This window comes from Triticum aestivum, chromosome 7D, assembly GCF_018294505.1.
Source record: "Triticum aestivum cultivar Chinese Spring chromosome 7D, IWGSC CS RefSeq v2.1, whole genome shotgun sequence".
NCBI lineage: Eukaryota > Viridiplantae > Streptophyta > Magnoliopsida > Poales > Poaceae > Triticum > Triticum aestivum.
This window is the reverse complement of record NC_057814.1, coordinates 308,851,941-308,873,988: the sequence shown is the minus strand read 5'-3', so window position 1 is coordinate 308,873,988 and position 22,048 is coordinate 308,851,941. Positions and strand designations below refer to the sequence as shown.

Here is a 22,048-nt window from a genome sequence, read left to right as displayed (position 1 = left end):
TGCAGGTGGTGATGATCACCCCGGGGTATGCGCTAGCGCCCTTGACGGGCACTCCAGGACCCGCCTACGCTCGTGAAAACCCAGGTCGGTCCTCCGACCAGATGTGTGGATAACGAGGCCACCTTCACGACCTTCTCCCTTCTATCTTTATCCAAAGTCAGGTAGGGCGGTTCGCTTGAGTTGCTCAACAGTCCCTTTGCCCGGTGCTCATGACGCGCTACGGAACCTCCACCTTGCTAGCGGCATAGGAGCCTACTCAGCATCAGCGGCTTCGTGCTGCATTGGAGTGATCCAATATGTGGTTCCGCACGTTCCACCACTTCTCCGTTCATTTCCAATACTGATCGTGAAACACCATGAGCAGCAGGATGTTGAGGTCCGGAATTCGAAGTGAAATTCTTGATTTGCCCGTTCCTAGTCGTCATGGGAAAGAAATAAGAAAGAGATTATTCCCCTAGAGCTTGTCCAGTACCACCAGTACTCAAAATGCATCTCCGCGCGTCTACCTGGCGCTTTTATTAGCCGCCTTGCATGCAAGCGAAGCGCTATTGGCGGCAATTAATAGCTCACTGAGCGATGATTGATGCAGTCAGTCAGTGCCCTCGATTATTCTATTCCTGAGAGAAGGATCATGGCGCCCCGGAAGCATTCTATCCAGCAGTAGCATCTCCTTCAACCACCCGAGGACAAAACTGATGTGAGCTACATTCGAGCGTTCACCGCACAGAGGCGATCTCGAACACTACCTATGATAATAAATCCAAAGGAAAGGTCGACAAAATGATTCAATCTGACTTTATCGGTATTCTGGATTGAGTAAAAAAGGGATATATGAAGTTCAAGGCCTTGCCAAAACCGTCATGGCCCTATTATGTATAGGTCGTACTAAGCCAATAGCGAATTACAAACTCTTTCCTGCTCCCTCGACCTTAATTAACTCCCCCATCCTGCCAAGCCTCATCTGCCAGCCCATTGTATCTAAGCACAATGCGGCAAATTGATACAAGTAGCTAAAGATCTCGCATCCGACATCTCCGGCCGAACGGTTAGGCAACACTAGGGCGCCTGGGTCAAAATTCCGCTTACCAAACAAGATGTCGAGAGGCGAACTCTATAATTCCCCTCTTGCAAAAGTGATAGCGGCTATAGCATCGGTGTGGAAGAGGGTAAGCTTTCGGCAACACCTTTTGCAGATTGGAAAGGATGAATACTTGTGTTGGGTCCTGCAGACCAGGATAGCCTCAGATCAAAACCTAATAAATGTACCTGGGGTTGATCATATTTTTTGGGCAATAAGTATTCAGGAATTTGAGCGCTTATGTAGCTAAAAACACTGCCACCTGAATACTTGATTCATTAAGGTCGTCACCCTATACCTGGAAGTCTCTATCGTTTTCTTTGTCTGTTAAGCTTCACAGGGTTGGGACTCCCTAAATCAAACTGCAATCATTGTTTATCAACCACTCACGACGACACCGAGATCTTCGACTTAGCTCCCACAGGTCATCCACCCGGGGCGGAAGATAACGAAATGGAGACAAAGTCCTAACTAAATCAACACACAATAACCTCAACCTTCTACCCATTCGATCCATCATATGAGTCGAGGAGATTCGTTCTTATCTATAGATAAGGCAAGAGAGAACTTATGACCTCGCGGATGGAGAGGGATTCAAACCCCCGGTATTCCTATCAATACTTCGGTTTTCAAGAACTAAATCAACACACAATAACCTCAACCTTCTACCCATTCGATCCATCATATGAGTCGAGGAGATTCGTTCTTATCTATAGATAAGGCAAGAGAGAACTTATGACCTCGCGGATGGAGAGGGATTCAAACCCCCGGTATTCCTATCAATACTTCGGTTTTCAAGACCGACTCTTTCAACCGCTCAGACATCCATCCCTGCGCTCGCCCGCCCTATCTATCTGCGCGCTAGGAGGTAGGGGCAACTCTATGTGATTCGCTACGCTTGCTTGCGCCCCACCCCGTAAGCTGACTCTATTGCCTAGCGGTAAGTGACACTTTTCCGGTAGTACGAATCGCTATGCTTCGCTTCTTTCTATATGATAATATGCACCGTCGGTTGCTGCGCTCCCTGCGGGTAATAGCAAGAGAGTGAAGAACGAACGGTCCTCAAAAAAGTCAGAAGTGAATGAGTCCGACTCGAGTTCGTGAGTCAAAGGCGTGGCAAGAGAGCGAGTTCGACTCGCGAACGATCCGCAAGTGAAGGACTGATCCTTTAACGCCAGTACTGTTGCGAGACTGGTACTTGGCGTAATTGAAGATTGGTGAAAACTAGTCGACCTTTCATCACAAATTGAAGCAGAGGTTGTTAGTTGAAAATCCATTTGCAGATCCCATTGTTGAGGTAGAACCAGCTTCACCAATAGCATAGACTCTATCAGTCGAAGAGATCAGCAGGTACGAGGATAACAGAGACAGAGATAAAGGCTTCGTCAGCAGAGACGAGAGCGGGGCCCTTTTGAAAATCAGAAATAAAAGGGGCGATCAACGAATTGACCACGTGTAAGCAGAGGGAACTGGAGCAGAGCAATATGTAGCATACTTTTCCGTTCAAGACCCGTATCTAGACCCTTGTGATCGATAGCCGGACCCATGCTGACGGCACCAAAATCCTGCCCCTCCCGCGGAATTAGTACCACCAATTGATAGGCCCGTCCCTTCTTGGGCAACCCTGAAAGTATCTTCTTGTATGGACTGAAACAAGACAAACTACTCGCGGGACCCACTTAAGATCTCTTTCTTTAGTTTTCTGCTTTATTCCTTTCTTAGAAAAAAGTAGCTTCCCTTATTAGTAGCGCTAGTATCTTTTCATAATGATGACTTTTTTTCAGAGCTTCCTAGATTTTGAGAAGCTGAGGCATTGCCGGCTGGGGGGAAATTTGATCAAAACTAATAACAACTAGTCACGATTAGGGACAAAGCTCAGCTAGTATACATAATGTGTTCAAGGCGCATTTCCTCCAACAACTAGACTAAAGAAAATAAGGGCGGAAGGATTTACTTAAACGTTGTTGCATGAGCGGCTTCTAAATAGAGCCGTAAGCGTGGTGGGGGTGCCGGTGCTTAGGCAGATGCCCCATTGTTCATGATGTTGCAATGAATCTAGTGGATCATCCTCATGGAGGAGGTGAGGGGCGCACGAAAGGAGGTAGATCTTCGGTGTCACCTTGGGGAAAGCTCACCAAAGCAGGATTTCGGGCAGTAGTAGGGGTGGTGAAACTTTAGATGTCAAATGCCACCAATTTTTCTGCTCAAGTTAGAACGTAGTTTTTCGAAGTGAATTGGCCAGTTCCTTTTAAAAGGAGACTGGTTTATTTTTATAAGCGATTGGCTTCACTTTAGATTTGTTATCGTAATTTCTCTTTTATTTATGGGTTGTTATTTATTATTTCGATTTTTGATAAACGAAACGAATCCAAGCCCGACAAGTAGAATTCCATTCGGTACCTTTGGGGTTTTCTTTTTCCTTCTGGATGACGACGTCACCGCGTCTCCTTATTGTTATTGCGATGGTGACGAGGAACAAAGGGCCGGGGAGATCATCGAAATTACCTCTAGCCCGGAGCCAGAGGGGGTCGTCGACACAACGCCAACCCTGGTGGTGGGGCACTTCGAAGGTCTGGAGACCCTCCTTGAGATTCCCCCTTTACCGGAAACGCCACCCGCAGGTCCTTCCTTAGCTCCAGAAGAAAGGGAGCAAGCCCCCTGGCCTAAACCTCGATCCATCCCAGAGTAGCCGCCGGCTGGACGGCGGCGAACGGGGGGCAAACTCCTCAAAACGAAGTTCTACTTTGTCTTTGGAAGAATTGGAAGAATCGGACTCTAAGTTTAAAGTAGGAGTAGAGTCTTTAGAGGCTCGCTTAGAAGGAATAAAGAGAAAAAAGCAACTGCAAGCGTTCGGGGCTTCTCCTTTTGAGACCGCGAAAGCAGAGCTGGTTACGTCCATTGGGGAAAATTCCCAGTTTCGTGTGGGACTGCTTTTGTCTCTGGATGTCAAATGCCCCTTGACGGGCAAACGGGAGGCTCTCGAAAAGACGATAGAGGCCATCTTGAAATGCCAAGGGAAGCCCACAGACTCCCTAGCGTCTCTACTCGACCTAAAATGCGATCTCGAGGACCCCGAAAAACTCGAGACCGCTCTCCGTCCATATTTAGGACGGTTAGGGCGATTTTTTAAGAAATAAAAACCTTCTGTCGATTTATCCACACTTCCATGACTTCTAGAGGAAAGCTAACTGCTTGCTGGCTGGGAGCTGTATGAGCGGTAACGTCCACGTACGGCTCCGTGAGAAGGTGGACGGAAATGGCCTTGTTGTACCTCACTCCCGTCTTCAATGGGGTCTGCTCTTTTTTAGGAGAGTATGCCAATATGATCTTAATGAGGTGCGGGGCTTTGCATCTGACATTCGTTGGGCTTTCCTCTGCGGGAGCCCGCGTCCCGGCCTTTTTGTGCAATAAACCCCTCCGGCCGAAGACTAGTGATAGGTGGTCCCGCGGAGCTTTCGGAGAAGGGTAGCCTAGTGTGTAAGCACAGCAATGAACCGCGGCGAACCCTCAGACGACCCTTCTAAGATAAGGGGGAGATCCTCAGTAGTGGTGACCCTTTGACTCTTCCACTGACTTATATATGTACCGAATGCTCATACGGGAAAGTGAACTCCTGGGTATGGAACCAGGGGGGTTGCTCCGAGAAAAAATCCTTTCTTTCTCGTCCACTCTAGGGGGTGCGGACACACCTGCGCGGATTACAGGTGACGGTTACAAGAATGGCGGGGAAGTGAAGAGTACCCGACGACATTCAGGGATGAATGTAGACCCATCGGGCGGGGATAATCATTCCGGTCCTGGGAGAGGTGGCGACACCAGTCTGAGCTGAGGGAAGCCAGCCAATTGAGTCACTGAAACGACCGCAGGAGGCGCACCCTAAGCCCAGGTTCTCGGAGCTGCTATTGCGAAATACGGCTTCCTTAATATCCAAATTTCAACAAGGGGGCTGGGCTGCTCGCCTTCATAGAAAGGCGACCGGGCCTAGATTAGATGTTCGCCTTTTTATAGAATAGAAAGAGAAGGTAAAGGGGGGGGGTTGGAGATTCTTGAAAGAATCCATGGCTTCCTCCTATTCCGCTTCAACAGAAGCCCTTAAAATCCTGCTGCTATGGCAGCAAGGGTTATCCATTTCATAGGCGAGGGTGGGGGAGAGGCAAGCCGAACCTCTGATCGACCCGGACACATCAAAAATTATCGGCGCCGAGAGAAAGACGAGATTCAGTAAGTAATTCAGTGAGTGCTTTCTTTTATAAGAAGAGCGTCGGCTTGGAAGAAGAAAATGAAATACGAACAACCGCGCTGGTTGTAATAGATCGACTTGAATGCATCTTCTTGCTCCAGCATTCAAGTTCCATTTCAAGGGAGGACGACGTACCATGATACTTTCTGTTTTGTCGAGCCCTGCTTTGGTCTCTAGTTTGATGGTTGTACGTGCTAAAAATCCGGTACATTCCGTTTTGTTTCCCATCCTAGTCTTTTGCGACACTTCTGGTTTACTTATTTTGTTAGGTCTCGACTTCTCCGCTATGATCTTCCCAGTAGTTCATATAGGAGCTATTGCCGTTTCATTCCTATTCATGGTTATGATGTTCAATATTCAAATAGCGGAGATTCACGAAGAAGTATTGTGCTATTTACCAGTGAGTGGTATTATGGACTGATCTTTTGGTGGGAAATGTTCTTCATTTTAGATAATGAAACCATTCCATTACTACCAACCCACAGAAATACGACCTCTCTGAGATATACGGTTTATGCCGGAAAGGTACGAAGTTGGACTAATTTGGAAACATTGGGCAATTTGCTTTATACCTACTATTCCGTCTGGTTTTTGGTTTCTAGTCTGATTTTATTAGTAGCTATGATTGGGGCTATAGTACTTACTATGCATAGGACTACAAAGGTGAAAAGACAGGATGTATTCCGACGAAATGCCTTGGATTCTAGGAGGAATATAATGAATAGGACTATTTCTCCTTTTGGCCATGGCCATAGAAGAAGCTTCTCCTCCAAAGCGGAGGGACGGGAATCTCAGGATTCCTATGACCCTGCTTATATCGATTTTTAAGAGCTCGTTTAGGGTTTTTCCCGGGTTTGGTACCAAATCTGGATAAACTCCTTTCGGTTCTTAAACCTGAGGTAATTCTATTTCTGGCTTTTCGCTTCCCGCGGGATGCGAACATGTTTAAATTGCCCGTAAAGAATATCCAAAATATGATTAAAGAAGCGATGGAGGAGGAAAATAGATACAAGCCTCCGGTGGAAGGTTGTGAAGACCGTCGTATGACTCCGGAGGAAAGGAAAAAATTGCTTGAAGCATTTTCTTTCCTATGGGATAAAAAACAATGAATTGGAACTATTGAGTGGTGTAGGTATCCATCTTAGCAAATAGAGATACCGAGGCCCACCAACCTACTACTTGTTGGTTTGGTGGGGAAAGAGGAGTGGGTATGAGGGCTTCTGTCACTTTTGAAGTTCAAGTGTCTTCTCTTCAAGAGAATAGAGCATAATTGTAGGATTATATGGATATCAGTGCTTTTATTCAATTCCCGAGGCACTCTTCAACGATTGAGGAGAATTCCGAGGCAGTCTTAGTGCTATCGTCAGGGTCACCAGCCTACTGTACCCCTTATTCTGGCTTAGCCTTGCTTAAACAGAAGAGGCTTGGTTAGCATCCTTTCTATCAAGTGTTGTTCTTTGCTACCAACAATTCTTTAAGTACGCGGTGAAGTAAATAATAGTGCACTTGCTGACAGTAGAACCCCCAAGAAATCTCACAGTATAGGACGATATATTTGTGCAATGTCATTTACAAGCTATGCTCCAAAGTCTTGGCAAATAGGCTGAGAGAAGTACTGGATGAGATCATTTCCGAGGACTTATTAAATAGGGGTGCTTTTTCTACGAATATAATCAATTCCATAATGCTATCCGCTTTGACGAAGCAAATCAGATGACGGGCGATCTACGCCTCGAAAAGGAGAAGAAGTGGTTCTCGATACTGAGCAAAAAGTCACTTTCGATGCAGAAAGTAGGAAACCAAGGAAGCAGGCATTGGCAAAGAGTGAATCTTTATCCGATCCTATAATGGCTCAATCCGATCCAACAACGGTACTTCCAAAGGCTCCTCGGCTAAGAAAAATAATAGTTGTATTGGCAAGGCATGAAAGGGATTTTCTAATGCTATCCGAAGACGAATCGGAATACGGAACCGGAAGCCGTAGCCCAGAACCTTTAGCTTGAGCGGAAGGGGAGGAAACCGGCTATTCGAACTGGCGGGTGGGTGGATACCCTAGTGCTTATTGCTTTGTCGGAGCAGGGGCGGAGAGGGATTCATTAGTTTGACAACACAAGGGTGTCATGTGGAGAAAGAGAATTGAACTATTCTCCGGGTACTAGTACCGCTTAAGCCCAAGCAAGTGAAGAAATCCTGTAAGATTGACCTGATTTACTGTCCTTTCCAAGACCTATACCATATGGTTTGGGTATACCACTATCACCTATCGAAATGAAACACTAACCTGCCCACGACCCCCTATACCGGATACCTTTGCTTTGAAACCAATGACTAGTAGAGGATTTCGAGGAACAACAGCAAAGGGAAGTAGGGATGGGCTTTCCTCGGATTAGTGTTCGGATTTCGCTGGTCTTGCCAATGGTTGTTATTCAAAAGAAGGGTTCGCACCGGCAAAGAAGAATATATTTTCTAGTTGTAGCTTTCGAGGAGAAGAAGGATTGAATCAAAGGGACGAGCAAAGGCAAAGCAATGGCATGTTTGGAATTCCATAGAGGAATCCCCAAGCAAAGGCCAGGACGCTAACGCTAACGCTATTGATATTCCTAGCGCTTGTTTTCGTAGGATGCCGAGGACTCTTGCTTGAATACAACTAGAGAATTATCAAAAGAATACGACTAGCTCTTTACCGCGGGGATGCGTTGAGAGGAATCAATTGTTTAACCCGGTGACCGGATAGGAGCCGTGACTGTGTGGGTAGCATTATCAAAAGAAGGAAATTCGCAACGCTCTAAATTTCTCTATTTTGATTTTTTTTAGGGATTGCGCCGTTACTGTACCTGCTTTCGCTATTGCTGTTCCGCTTTGCCGTTATCCGTCCCTTTGTTAGCATAATAGGAGGGTGCCTTTTTAGCGCAAGACGATGAAATAACAACCTAAGCTTATCGGCATTAGCAAATTGAGAAATCGAATAGATCCCCGGCCGTTGGATAGGAGCACTGCCGTTACCGTGCTTAGAATTGATGAAATTGGATTTCTTACAAAACCCAGGATCTTCCTATTCGTAGTTTTCTTACAAAACCCAGGATCTTCCTATTCGTAGGTGGTATACAACTACCCCTATCCCTATTGTTTTGATACATGGCGTATTGGCTTTTCGTTTTTCTAGCTAAAGATCCATCTTTCCTGGATTAGTGATTACTTCAATCCATACCCCTATGGAATAACAAAAAGCAAGGGCAGAGGGACCTGGATCCGGAACCATACAATAATTCGTAGGAACCCACACCGGATAGAGGGCCGTCCCTTCCTCTTAAGAGGTGTAATTCTGTTTGGGGATGACATTAGATAATCCGAATCGTAGTCCTCGCGGGAATGGTCGCAAAATGCGAAGGAGTTTTGTTGTCGAAGCTGGGGATCTAGATAGGTACCGATCTCGGTGGGGATTTTCCTATTTTTTCTATGGAATTTGTTTCATTCCTTTCATGCACAGATGAACCTTCTGAGCTTTGGAAGTACCTTTGCCCTGGAGGATTGTCCCGTGATTGAGGGATTTCTCTACAACTATTGCGATTAAAGACATATGCAAATCCGAAACAGGGAAGTACGAAACTAAAGGGACTTTCTCTCGATGAACTCCCTAGTTCCTATGTTTGCTTTGAGGCAGTGCTAATTGCTAATGTGTGAACTATCACTATAGAAAAATAGATTGGAATCACTTCTAACATCAAAGATAGGAAAATCTGGCCTATTGGGTGCCGATCCACTCGACCCTATGCTATGCATTTGTGACCAATAGAGGTAAGATCATGAATACAAGATGGCGATGAGTCATGCCAAGTTTGGGGAGTGTTGCTCGTACCCTCATTGCATGTTTTCAAATAGGGCATACTGCCTGTGATTTACTATTGAAAAACAAGTCGACAGGAGAACCCGAGTGCAACCAGATAAGAGTTCGCTTTCGAAAGACGACAATGGCAAGTCTCAATCAACTGTCATTAGATCAATAGTAAACAGGAGATTGCTTTGCGTATCACGGATCGAGCACACAATAGAATGCTCGAACTACACTCTCCTAGCATCAGGCCTATGGTCCATCCAAGGACAGAGCTGTAATCAGCGCCTTTCTCAGATCTTCAGATAGACAGAATTTGTCGTACACGCTTAGCCATCTCGCCCGAGGGACCCTTCCCCATAGTCCCGGCATTTCTAGTTCCGGCTAACCAAGGCACGAAAGGAAGCACTCTCGATCAAGACCTAAAAGCACACCCTCGAACCGGCATTCGAGATACCCAAAGAAAAGGATGTTTTTTTATACAAGAGCTCCTGCCTTTCACTTTCATAGGAACCCAGTCTTGTTCGAGTCAATCTTATTGATGGTTAGAAGCAGAGTTCACGCTTTGCTCTAAACTGAGGTCTAGCCAGTAGATAGTAGAGAGGAGGGCTAAATCCAGGTTAATGTCCCGTCGCTCAATCCATCTATTTTTCTTTCGTGCTAGTGAACTCTGGCAGTTGGAGGAGGGAAAGGAGCATACTTTTATTACGCAAATAGAAAGTGTGAACAAAGTAGTCAACTTACTGAATCACCAGTGTCAATTGGTTTTGAAGCGCTCGATGGGCGTAGTTCATCATCATCCTCTATTGGCCTTGTATCGACCAAGGGAAAAAGAAGGAAAGAATCTTTGAGCGAGAGTGCCAAGATGGGAACCTATTCTTCGATCGACTACCGCGCTTCTTATCTTTTTCCAATACTACGAGCCAAAGGCACGCTGCTATTTAGTCACAGTCACATGCTCACCCTTGACTCTATAAATAAAACCAGTAGCTTGGGCTAGCGAGTATAGTTCCCTGGCGCCGGGCCCTCAATAAAGTCCATCGTGGCCATATCCCATGGTTTCTCTTTCTTAATGCTGACCCCAATGTTGATCGACCGTGCTTATTATGATATTTTATTCAATTCATACCACTCAAAGCCCAGGCCATTGGCTGCGCCGCTTTCTGCAACTCGTAGTCACAAAACCTTATTAATCTAAGTGATTTCTTGTCAACGGATCGCTATCGCTTACAAGAACGGATGCAGAAATGGGACACCTGAAGGTGAAACAAGAGACTCATACCCATGGTCATCTGATTGATCTACTCGGCTTCGGTACTGAAATGAAAAGGCCAAAGGCCAAACAAAAGACGTTTCGTCTGCTCCAGACGAGGTAAGAGCAAATTTTCGTGATTTCCATCATAAGAAGATCGACTTGTAGAAGTCTAAAAATAGGGAGGAAAGGAAGAGGCAGGCTGAGCTGACTCTTGTTCAATATCATTCTCATGATGTGTGGTGCAAAGAGAAGATTCTTGTGGAAATCCCTTCTTTCTAGCTTGATCAATTTCTGTAAGAATGAAGCTAGTGACATTAAACTTCTGGCTCTTCATTATGAAGTCAACTACATGCCAAGACCCTTTATTACAAGTAGATCGCATTTGCATTCCCTTTTGAATCAATAAGGTATTGACTGGTTGTTTTCACCTTTCGAACGAAGGCCACTACTCTTTGGAAAAGGTCCATGAGTCGAATCAGTAAGATTTCATCAAGAAGATTTATCACCAGAGTGGCGTGCTATTTCATTGTTTTGTTATCTAGCCGGGCTAGAGAAGAGCTATCGCCATCATTAAACAAAGAAGCCAAGGACTGGTCAAAAGAGAGGAGGGACCACATTCTCGAATCCACTCATGCAAAATGCCCCACCTCTATCAAATTGGTATTCATCTCGAAGGAAAACAAGAGAGTTTTGTTTTGCCACAATGAGTAAACAACAAGTTTGATTTTGAAAAGGCCCATTCCTTTTTTGGGATAGTTTGCCAAGGAAAGTCGTACGAAGGCAAAGCGGACAACGGGAAAAGGTACCTCTAAACCTCGTTTCAGTACCAATATTCCCGCCTTCAAGGGCATATGAAGGAGCTCCTATTGCTTAAGAAAGTACAACAGAAGTAAAGTCTTCGGGTAGATGAGGTCATTGATTAGCCCGCTGAGCTGCTCTGTCCCCTCTACCGGGATGGGATGGTTTATGCGCTTGTCCCGATGAAGCTTAGGATCCGATAGAAACACGGGGTCAACTAAGGAAAAAAATGGGAACCTTTGCATGACGCGCCTTCCTCAGGATGTGCGCTCTCTTTTCAGGATTGAGAATGACGACACAGCCTGGAGGTCTTTTGTCTACTTCTTCTGTCCAGGCCTGTTTGTATTCCCACCATACCTTTCCGCATCGTCCTTCTCTATTGGGGGCTCCCAACACCTCAGCCAATTCATGCAGCATCTTATTCAGGATCTCGGTGCTCCCAAAAGTTGTGAGCGACTCCAGGAACAAGACTCTGCCACCTCTGTGCGTCACCGAATGAAGGAAGGAAAGAGCATGTCGTACATAAACCTGGATTTTTTCCATGTCGTCCGTATCTACGCATGGCACGATACATAAATCCTGCAACAGGAAGCACAATTTTGCTACTGGATCAACATCCACTGTCTTCTTCGGACTCAGACACAAGAACGAAACCGCCAAAAACATGAAACAGAACAAAGAGGAGTAGTACAGCAACTGAATCATAGTCTGACACCGTCGATGGTTGGCTGTCGTGAGGAGGGTGCATTGCAGCAGTTGCTGGTAGGATTTTGGTGTTGCTATGTTCTTGCCGCAGATGATGATATATGTAGATGGGTGAGGTTTTGGACTCGAGATATTGCTGGGAGATCACATTTGTCGTCGCATTCCAAACAATTCGTGAGCCGTTTAGCTGGTTTAGTGGACATTTGCCTTGTTGATCAACTGTTTGGTATACCCAGTTCTGTAGAATTGTTTTGTGCCTGGAACTCCGAACGACCCTTATACTGTTTTGCTTTCTGCTGCTTCTTGTTCTGCTTTGCCGAGAGAATTTCACCTCTGTGGAATGCCCTATAGCTATATTTAGCTATATTACTCCTCTAGCTATATTTAGCTAGTTCACCGCTGTATACGACCAAGGTTTACACCTGAGAGTCGTAGTAAATCCTTGCATTCGTGAAACTGACCAGATGAGAACGAAACTGGTGGGAACAATCAACTATACGGCAGCTGCGAAGTTCTAGTTGGCTTCTGAAAATCAACTATGCTGAAATAGATTCTCTTTTGAGAGCCCTACATATACCGATCAAACATTCCATTTCAGACTTGTCTGCTTTACTATCTAATAAGTTTGATAGAAATCAAGGCGGGTATAGCTTCCTTTGATCCATACCGTAATATTCAAGCTGACTTTGTCAACTTATTCCCCTTTTTTCAGGTTGAATTGACAACGCTGTACTTTCTTCAACCATAGGAATCAGAATTTCGTAGGTAGAGGGGGCCAAGGTGCCAGAAACATGGATTTCATGGAAACAAGGTAATCCGTAGTTGGTAGCAGATGTTCCGCGGGATCAGATATCCTCCGTCTTGTCTCTGCATTCGAGGAATGCTTGTAGCTGTGCTAGGCGTGAGAAGAACTCTACAATACGATTTCTACGATTGGTACCAGATTGGAATTCATTCTCGGAACTCTCCTCTAGAGAATGGCCTGGCTAAAGAGAGTGATAGATCCATCGTGTCGTGTGGAAACTAAAGCTAGGCGCCGCTATTCGTCCTCAGCCGTATTCTCATTCTGGGAAAAGGTATGGCTCGTTCTGGGAAACGATCAGTAGTAGTGGTGGATGGCAGGTATGGAAGGATCCCGGCAAGTTCCTATCTGAGATTACCACCGGCCCTGCCCTGAGCTGACTTCTTTGCTAGTAGTGAAGTGCGTTTTCACTTAGCTGGAAAAGTCCATAATCCGATTTGACCTCGGGAGCCTGTCCACGGATCTGATCAAAGTATGATTCCCTAGTGCCAAAAGTCCTAAAGCCTATGGCGCCAAGCATGGGGAGTCCGCGGAGAAGAAAAACTCTATTTCGCTATGGGCCAAAACTAGTGTTTTTTCGGATTTCTAGTCTAGTTTAAGTGCAGGGCTAGAGAGTTCTCTTCCAGTATTCTTAGCTGACTGTCCGCTTGCTTGACTCGAACAAATAGCTTTTGTTTCCACAAGGCAGATCCCATTCCTCGAATGCAAAGGACAAGAAAGACGGATTCTGGCTGGAAGGAAGGGTTCTCGTATTGGTTCTTCTGGTGCGCTACTTCCTTGTGCTGTGCCAGATTGGAATTGGTATCGGAATCCTGGTTGGTAGAAGGAAGCTCGGGTATTGCTTATTGTTGAAAGCACTCGTTTGTTCCGGCTCGTGAGTTGAAAGCACTCGTTTGTTCCGGCTCGTGATGTGTCTGACGCATGCATAGAATCAAGATCTATTGAGACCAGGATGTTTGTTTCTTCCTCGAAACAAGAGATACGCTCTGGCTTATTTGCATTCGACCGGAGAACCTCACTTATCAACTGCCCTGGATTGGATCTACTTACGATTTGAGAAACTGGCTCCAGAACCCCTGTTTTTGATGCAGAATCGGTGGTTCCTTCTCTTTTTCGTGATTTCATCCATAAATCAATGGAAAGAGCACTTTATTCAGTGAATTGACACGTTCCTGATGCTTTTACAGTAGCAGCAGTCTCGGTAGCAGAAGTAGATCCGAGTGTAGATACCGGGATCATATCACCACTATTGACTATTTCAATTCATTCACATCTGCTCGTATCAATCAAAGTTTCCTATCAAGCAATCCCAGCAGCAATCAAGTTGGCACCCACTATATAAGATGCACTATTTCCTGATCTTGTCCCAAACCCAACTCGGCACTTTTAGACCTGGCCTGGCCCTCCCTTCTCCGACAATATATGCAACCTTAAAGAAAAGAGACCACTCTCAGAACGACCCTTCGGAAAGCCCCACAACAAGCTATCCCAGAAGAAATTGTATAACTTGGCCAAAGTATTCACTTCCAGTTCCCTTTGCAATAAGATCACAGTAGATACTGTTTAGAAGGCTCACTCTCTCGTCTACAAAAAAGAGATGTGTGCTTACTTCTTGGAGATTGACTCCTGCCGGTAAGTGCACACCCTCAGTAGTATCTCTATAGACTTTATAGAGTATTTCCAATTGATAAATGATTTGTTCTTTAAGAACATCTTTGGATATATCAGTTACTTGTGTTTCAACATTAATAGCATTTATGTGATGGATCATCCGGCCAGCCCTAACGGCGACAAGAATAGCTATCGACAATGACAAACCCAATGAGACAATATACTCAAATAGAATCGTTTCCATAAAAATCTGCCATCATTTTTTTAGTCATACTTGTCCCTTAGCGGACTCACTCTTGTCTTGCTTCATCTAAGGAGTGATAAGTGCCAGGAGTCTGCCTCTAGCATCAATACATGTCCTAGTTACGAACAAAGAAGCGGTGCTGTCTCCTTAGCGTTAGCGGCCTTATGCCTATTTCAGTATACGCCCGTGTCAATATGTCTAGACTTACCTATACCCATGCTTCCTTCTTCTTTGACTAGCTTGCTTCCCCTATCAAATAGAACGGGAATGACTGCGTGCTTGGCCATCGTTAGTAAGCCCGCGTAGGGTAGGACCATCATCGAGCAAATGTTCCTTCAAAGGCGCGGAGCGTGCTATGGCAGATTTTCATCCCGCAAGAGGATGCGCCTAACTAAAACGCCGAAAGGCAGTGCAGCCCAATCCGTTGCTTTGCTTGTTGGGTCCACTTTTTGAAAGTTTCTTTGTTCGTAACATTAGTAGTTACTCACTGCATTAGTAGTTACTCACTGGGTGGGTGCACCAACGGCTTTCTAGGAATTTGAGTTGCTCAATACGGACGGAAAGATTCTTTCGTGAAATAAAAGAAGCAGGCAGGTTGATGAGGGAAAGGAAACCAGATCTTTTTTCTATGGTATGGCCTGGGTGGCCTAAGCGAAATCCCGAGATATGAAGGAGCCGATCAATCTACCCGCCCGAGGTAAGCTTGCTCCTCACTTGAGTTGAAGCTGCCTCCGCTCCCTGCCGTCATACGGATTGATTTACTTTATCTTGACATACGCTACGCATATATTTGCTAGAGATATCAATCGAAAAATAGGAGCTTTCTGAAAATAGAAATCGATATATCCATGGTATTGAATGGACAAGAATTGAATGGGATTGTGGCACCCAGTGATACACTACGCCATGTTACGAACAAAGAAATGATCAAGAATTTCATTATGGCATGGCGCTATAGGCCATCGATTCGGTTATAGGAGTAGACGCGGGCAATGGCAAAGAGGAACATTTGGATGGACGACCTCCAAGACACGAGTCACTACTTTAGAACTACGTTATTCCCTGGCGTCAGGTACACATCCGGGGTTGAAGAAGGGACGCATATCAAATAAATGCGATCTAGATTCCTTTAACAGATTAGCAGCATCTTCGCATTCCGAGCCGACACTATTATGATTAAATCAGAGGAATCAAAGATCCTTACTTGAGGAACTTAACTGGCACTCTACTGATTGGACTTTACCAACTTCAGAAACCAGAGAAGATTCTATACCGAGCTGACCTATCAACCAGATGGACTTGAACAACTGACCTGTCTGCTATTGTTATTGCCGGGCCTCCAGACCATACCAATTCACCGAGTTAGAAACCGGACCAGAGCTATTAACCGACTTGACGTGCTTTCCTGACTGACTGAACGGACAGACCAATCCAACAAACTGACTTTGCTAGCTTATCGAGCCGAGGAGACAAGACGGATCCATATAAGGATACCAGCAACCTGAAGAGAAGAACCCCGGTTTATTAGAGAGATCCGTTCTATTTCACTAGTTGGGTTTCTGTCTCGGCCTGGCATCTTTGGACAAGAATAATAAGTATAAGTAGCAGCTTCCTCCTTCTAGAATAGTTCGATATTTCACTCCGTGGGCCGGCTAATTAATTCAAGTAATTCCTGGAGGGGAATCAATCGAAGAGATTGCCTGCCCATGCTACAATTCCTTACTCAAAAGGACTAGAGTGCTAAGATGCCTTCCTGGCACCACCACTATAATGAATGGCTCAAACAAATAGGAGATGAGAATCTAATTGATCCTTTCTAGAATAGAATATAAAGAGAAGCTTGTTCTGCCCATCTATCTAGAGAATGAAAAGGAACTAATGCCACTGATAGGAAATACATAGACCGTATGCCCACTTACCACTTCAATTCAATGACGGACTTCACCGATACCGATACCAAACCTAGCTTGAGAGAGATCGATCACAGGCATGTGGTGAACGATACCGAGAGAAAGAGCACTAAAATGAACCATATCGAGCACAGGTCTCACTCTACAAGTCAAGTTCGATGAGCTCTTAGCGGACCTGTGCCTACTATCTACTAAGTGTGTGCTAGGGAAAGAAAGCAAGCTGAGCAGTTCTCACTCTCTTCGGTGACCAAGAAAGCTTAAAGAATACCGTAAAGTGATCATTGAAACCTCATACCGATTCGCCACGTGAAAGCGGGGTTAAGGTAAGGCAGGAAAGACTGGCGCCGAAAGATATATATGTTTTGAAGAGAGAGATCCGCAGGCAAAAATCTTGAAGGAAGGACTGACTGAAGGAAGGAACAGACCGTAGCAAAAGCCGAAGAAGATGCGAATCAGGAAAAGGGAGACGAGTTCCAGTTGTTAGAAAGACCAGTGCCCGGAAAAGCAAGTCGGAAGGGGATCCGGATGTTCAGTGCTTAAAGAAAAAAGATAGGTGTTGCTCTGTTGTTTGCTTTGAGGTTTCCCCTAGTTAGGGAGACCGAGAAGAAAACCAGTAGGAAGGCGATCCGAAGTCTAGTGTTAAAAGAGATAGTTGCCCGCCTCTTGATGGAGAATTGAAAACATCCTAACGTATCTCTAACTAATTAAGTAGTAGTGAGGCGTCGGTACGTCAGTTGGAGAAGAATGCTTGCTTTTCGTATCACTGGTGTAGTGATTGACACGGTCTTCGCATATTGAACAACCTAAGAGTGGAAACACCTTCATCGCTTCTCCAAGCTTATCTATATGTATATTTCTCGATAGAAGCAGAAGGAAAGGCTTAAAGAAGGTGACAAGAAGAGAAACTTATTAGTTCGTCGTAGCCAACTTATCATTCCAATGAGAGGTCGAAGTACGATAGAAGTTATTGATACCGATTTAGGCGAGCAGCATAGCCTGGCAGAGCCAGAGGAAGAAGTCCGTCTTGTTAGCGAGTTAGCGAGTAGTTTCCTTTAGACGATTTCCGCGAGCATATTAGCTTTTCACGAACGCAGAGGAGAAAGAAAACCAACAACCAATAGGGTGAGGCAACTAACTACCAATCCTTTTATTGAATAGCCGCGGCGTGGGTAAACATAAAGAAGCCATAGAAGAAATCAAGCCAAAGGCTTCTCACTTTCTAAAGTAGTAAAAAGTGGATCCCCGCTTCGAGGCGCTTGGCGTAGATCTTTGAAAATTGTCAATCGGGTGAGCCAGCTATTATTGAGGGAGGCCAGGTCTACATACGTGATATCAAGTTGCTCTAGTTGCGTGTGTTTCGTACGGAAAGATGGGTGTTTTTATCCAAGCAAGGGAATAGAATAGGTAACAACCCCCCCCCCTCACATCAAGCCTGCACGCTAGCTACCAACATATACTATGGAGTCCATGGCTACCTCCACGGATGGAAGACCGTAGATTTTTCACTTTCGCTGAAGAGTTGAACTCTGACTGAAAGGACTTGACACATTGCCAAGGCGATTTTATTAGCCAGCTGTGGGATAGAGATCTGCCGTAAACGAGCGATGGCCTCTAAAGAGTGCCGAAATAGGATTGGTTCCTTTTTCTAAAGATCCGAGACTGGTGAACATATTGCATAATTTAAAGAAGCCCATTTCATTAGAGGGAGGGAGCCCTTCCTACCTTTCTTTATTTAAGTGCTAGTGTCAAATGAGACAGTTGACCGCCTTGGAGGGGTTGTAGCGAAAGCTCCGAAGTCCACTTCTTTACCAACTTGAATTCATAAGGAGACCGAATTCTATTCATGCTCAAGTGAACCACGGGTGATGATATTCCGCTGTTCTGAAATCAAATAGGAAACAGATGGCGCTTGAGTTTTTGATCTCGGCATGAGAAACTATTCCTCCTCCTTTTGTTTACAATCACCTCACTTCCCTTATAAGAAGATAATAGTGCTTGTATCCTGGGTCATGAGGTTCCCCTCTTCAGTCTGATAAGAAGAAGTCAAGGTCTCGGTTCCGTATTAAGTAAAGATAAGGAACCCGCCCAGAGGATTTCTTCGGTTTTGGTAGGGAAGGCACTGGTTCGTATCACACTATGGTTGAGGGACCTTCTCAGTTCAAAGCTAACAAATAGGTCTCATGTTGGCACTCAATCGCTAAGAGCAGCCAACAACTTATCTTCCAGGCTTTAAAACCTGCTCATACGGTAATGGCGAGGGTTTTGCAGATCCCTTTCTCTATGAGTTTCGGTTGATAATGACTTAAGGTGACACTACTAGAAAAAGGCTTACTAGTGGCGCACCAGTTTTGCCTACTAATGGCGCACTACTGGTGCGCCACTAGCATCATGCCACTAGTAATTTTTACTAATGGCGCACCGCTGGTGCGCCATTAGTATCTGGTACTCTAATGGTGCACCGAGCAGTGCGCCATTAGTATGCCTCCCAGGGGGCCATATATACCCATGTGCTTTGCCATACTAATGGCGCACTGCAGTGTGATGCGCCATTAGTATCCTTCGGCATACTAATGGCGCACTGCTGGGTGATGTGCCATTAGTACCCTCTGGCATACTAATGGCGCACTGCTCTGGGATGCGCCATTAGTATCCTTTGGCATACTAATGGCGCACGTTGGCGTGATGCGCCATTAGTATGTATATTAGGGATTATTATTTTTTTCTTTTCTGATTTTTGCACAGATTACAAAATATATTATTGGACAGAAAATAAGCAGCAGGACACAACAATAGCAGATTCATTGAATACAATAGAAGATTAGTCTCCGAATACAATTCATCATATTAGTCTCCGAATTCAAAAGACCGAACGAAGATAGAACATTACAAGTCTCGAGACCGCGAGTAGCGAGTTTGTCTTCACATTACAAGTCGATATCGATCATCTAAACTACCATCACATAGAAGAGAGATGCGGTCATCACGATGAGCGTCATCGCGATGAAACTGGTCTTCATCTGGTTCCTCCAACGCTCGCTCCTCTCTCCCGCTAGATAGCGCGCGTATCTAGATTCCGCCTCCGCCCTAGTGGTGTACCCTTTGTAACTGTTACCGCTGAAACAGTGAACCTATCTCCGACACTCCTCCCAGTCGTCGTAGACTCCGGGAACCTTACCCTTGTACACGACATACGACGGCATCTCTATGCACAAGCCAAACAACAGACAATACATAAGCAATATATAAGTATGCAACAAAAGGATCGGAAGAGAAAAGTAAGACATCCATAGCACGATTCATGGTCCTACTAACAAATAGCATCGATTACATCTAAGTTGAACGACTGTCCAAACCAAAGAGACATACAAGTTCACTATAGTTTAATTACAACATGAGCTAATGAATGTTTCAGAACTACACATAGCATCACAACTTTCGACTCGACTCATGGGACCGGAGCGTGGATGAAGCCGCCGTCTGTCGTGATGGTCATGAAGTCGCGGGCGTTGTCAGCCTGCATTTGTAGCGTTGTGTCTATCTCGCTGTTGGACGGTTGAAATTTGAGGTAGAACTGCCCCGAGGTACGAAGGACATCTTGATGGATGATTTCTGCAAACTCCGACTCGATGCGAAAGAATTCTTGTCGGATGTCCGCGTCCTGGATTGCCGCCAAGCTTGTGGCCCAATCTTTGAGATTATTTGGTAGCAGAAGGTGATTATGGTCCCGCACGAACGCCCGCATGTGATGGAGGGCGTAGTAGGCATCCTTCTGACCGCCAGGCGGCTGCTTGACGCAGGGGAACGTCGTATTGTGGGTGAACACGTGCCTGCCGTACCTACGAACTGGCCTCTTAAAGGTGCCTCCAGATGCGGCGTAGCCGGGGAGAGCATCATCAAGAACTTTCTTGATATTTGTGTAGTCTATCTTGGAGTCACGGTCCGGGTCGAGATACGTGGCCATGGAATATTTCGGGCTTAAGAGGATGAGTGTGCAATGTGTGTCACTGCACAGAACACGGAATGTTAGAAAAAAAAGAACGATCAAAATCTAAGAAATCATATGTTACGGGGCGGTTAGGAGATGACTTACTCGGGAAAGTAAGGCACGAGGAAGTTATCCTTATCTGGGTTTGCCAGAATGACGCCTTCGAGGTGTGAACTCGCGACTTGCCGGTCCCCAGCGCTGCCCAAGATCTTGGCACGCATGTAGAAGGGGTCGACTATCACAATGTCCGGGGTCTTGTCTCTAATGATCCGCATCTCCATACTCAGCGAAAATAGCCGAACGAAGGTGTAGTGAAGTGGATGAAGGTTAAGCATAGCAAAGATGTCATCAAATCGCAGGACGATCGTACCCCCGACGGCGCTATCCACAAAGCCCTTGCCCTCTGGCACCTTGGCCACGAAAACCGGGTATGCCACATCATTCTCTCTGAGACGCCGCTTCTCCAAAGAAAGAACACTGTCATGCAGACTCCGCATAGCACCGGTTGCAGCATTGAGCATATTTGTCGGTAGCATCAGCCTACCCGCCACATGCACCCTCCTCGAGATATCCTTAGGTGAAGGTGGTCCGTCCTGAGCACGGATCGTACTCGGTGCCGGTTGGCTCGCACTGGCGCCCTTGTTAGTCTTTCGTTTCCGTTCCTTCTTGATCTGCTGTAATGGGATCGAGTTCTGCTCACAGACCGCCTTCTTCAGCGTGTTGGGGCTGATAATATTTGGCACCTCAGCTATCTGAGGCTCGGTGAAGGCGGCAGCTGGAGGCGTCTCCTGAGAACTGAACGCCAGACGACGCCTGTTGCAATTGGGTTTCTCCGCCGTACCAACTAGATCGCGGTCGTCTTTTTGAGGGTTGGGTTCTTGAGAAGGAGGCCCGCAGAACTCGTCACCGTACCCATGCTCGGCAAAGTACTTATCGACGTTGGTAAATGTACCGTCGTCGTTGTCGTCGTCGTCCGGATCCTGTGCCATATGCATGTTCGGATCCTGTGCCATAGGGATGTCCGGCAGGTCCGGTAGCGTTGCGGCGTTCTTGCCATGGCTTGGCGCTGGCACGACTGGCGGTCTTGTCTGTGGGGTGGTGTCCCCCGCCCCCAAACGAATCTGGCTCTTCGGCCAAAGCAGGGGCCAGCTTACACAGGCGTTGAGGGTCATCACATCATCTTCGTCGGCCCCAGCGGGTCGAACCGGAGGTAACAACTCGTCGCAGCCTGGCAGTACCCGAACCAGTTCAACCCTATAGAAGGTGGGTGGCATCGGATTACCGTGGAACACACGGTTGCCCGGTTGAACGATTCTGCCCTTGGCGACATCGACCAACTCGCCGCCCACGAAGTGCAGGAGAGTGCAAGGAATATCGGTGGCGCCCTGCGAAAACATGTAGGGCGTCAGGGATGCCCAGTCAAAGGCAAGGAGATGAAGTCATCGGCCGAGAGGCTTAGTTACCGTGATGCCGTCGAGCTCCGCTAATGTCGAGGCACCGCCAACGGCGGGCGTGCGCGTGCAACTGACGGAGGGGCCGCTTGCTGGCGAGGTGCCGGCCGGCGTACACCCAGGTGCATTAAGCTCCAATG

General features: G+C 46.1%; 1 long non-coding RNA gene, 1 other non-coding gene and 1 pseudogene across 2 annotated transcripts; 2 read left to right on the top strand and 1 right to left on the bottom strand.

Moving 5' to 3' along the window:
* Nucleotides 1–1,822: 1,822 nt before the first annotated feature.
* TRNAS-UGA (transfer RNA serine (anticodon UGA)) lies at nt 1,823–1,909 on the bottom strand. Its single transcript has one exon. It is a non-coding gene; the product is annotated as a tRNA-Ser (tRNA).
* Nucleotides 1,910–5,379: 3,470 nt separating this feature from the next.
* Nucleotides 5,380–6,146, top strand: LOC123171083 (NADH-ubiquinone oxidoreductase chain 6-like; annotated as a pseudogene).
* A 1,402-nt stretch (nt 6,147–7,548) lies between these two features.
* LOC123166760 (uncharacterized) lies at nt 7,549–19,743 on the top strand. Its single transcript, XR_006483696.1, has 3 exons — nt 7,549–7,790; nt 8,707–8,708; nt 19,733–19,743. It is a non-coding gene; the product is annotated as an uncharacterized lncRNA (long non-coding RNA).
* Nucleotides 19,744–22,048: the final 2,305 nt, after the last annotated feature.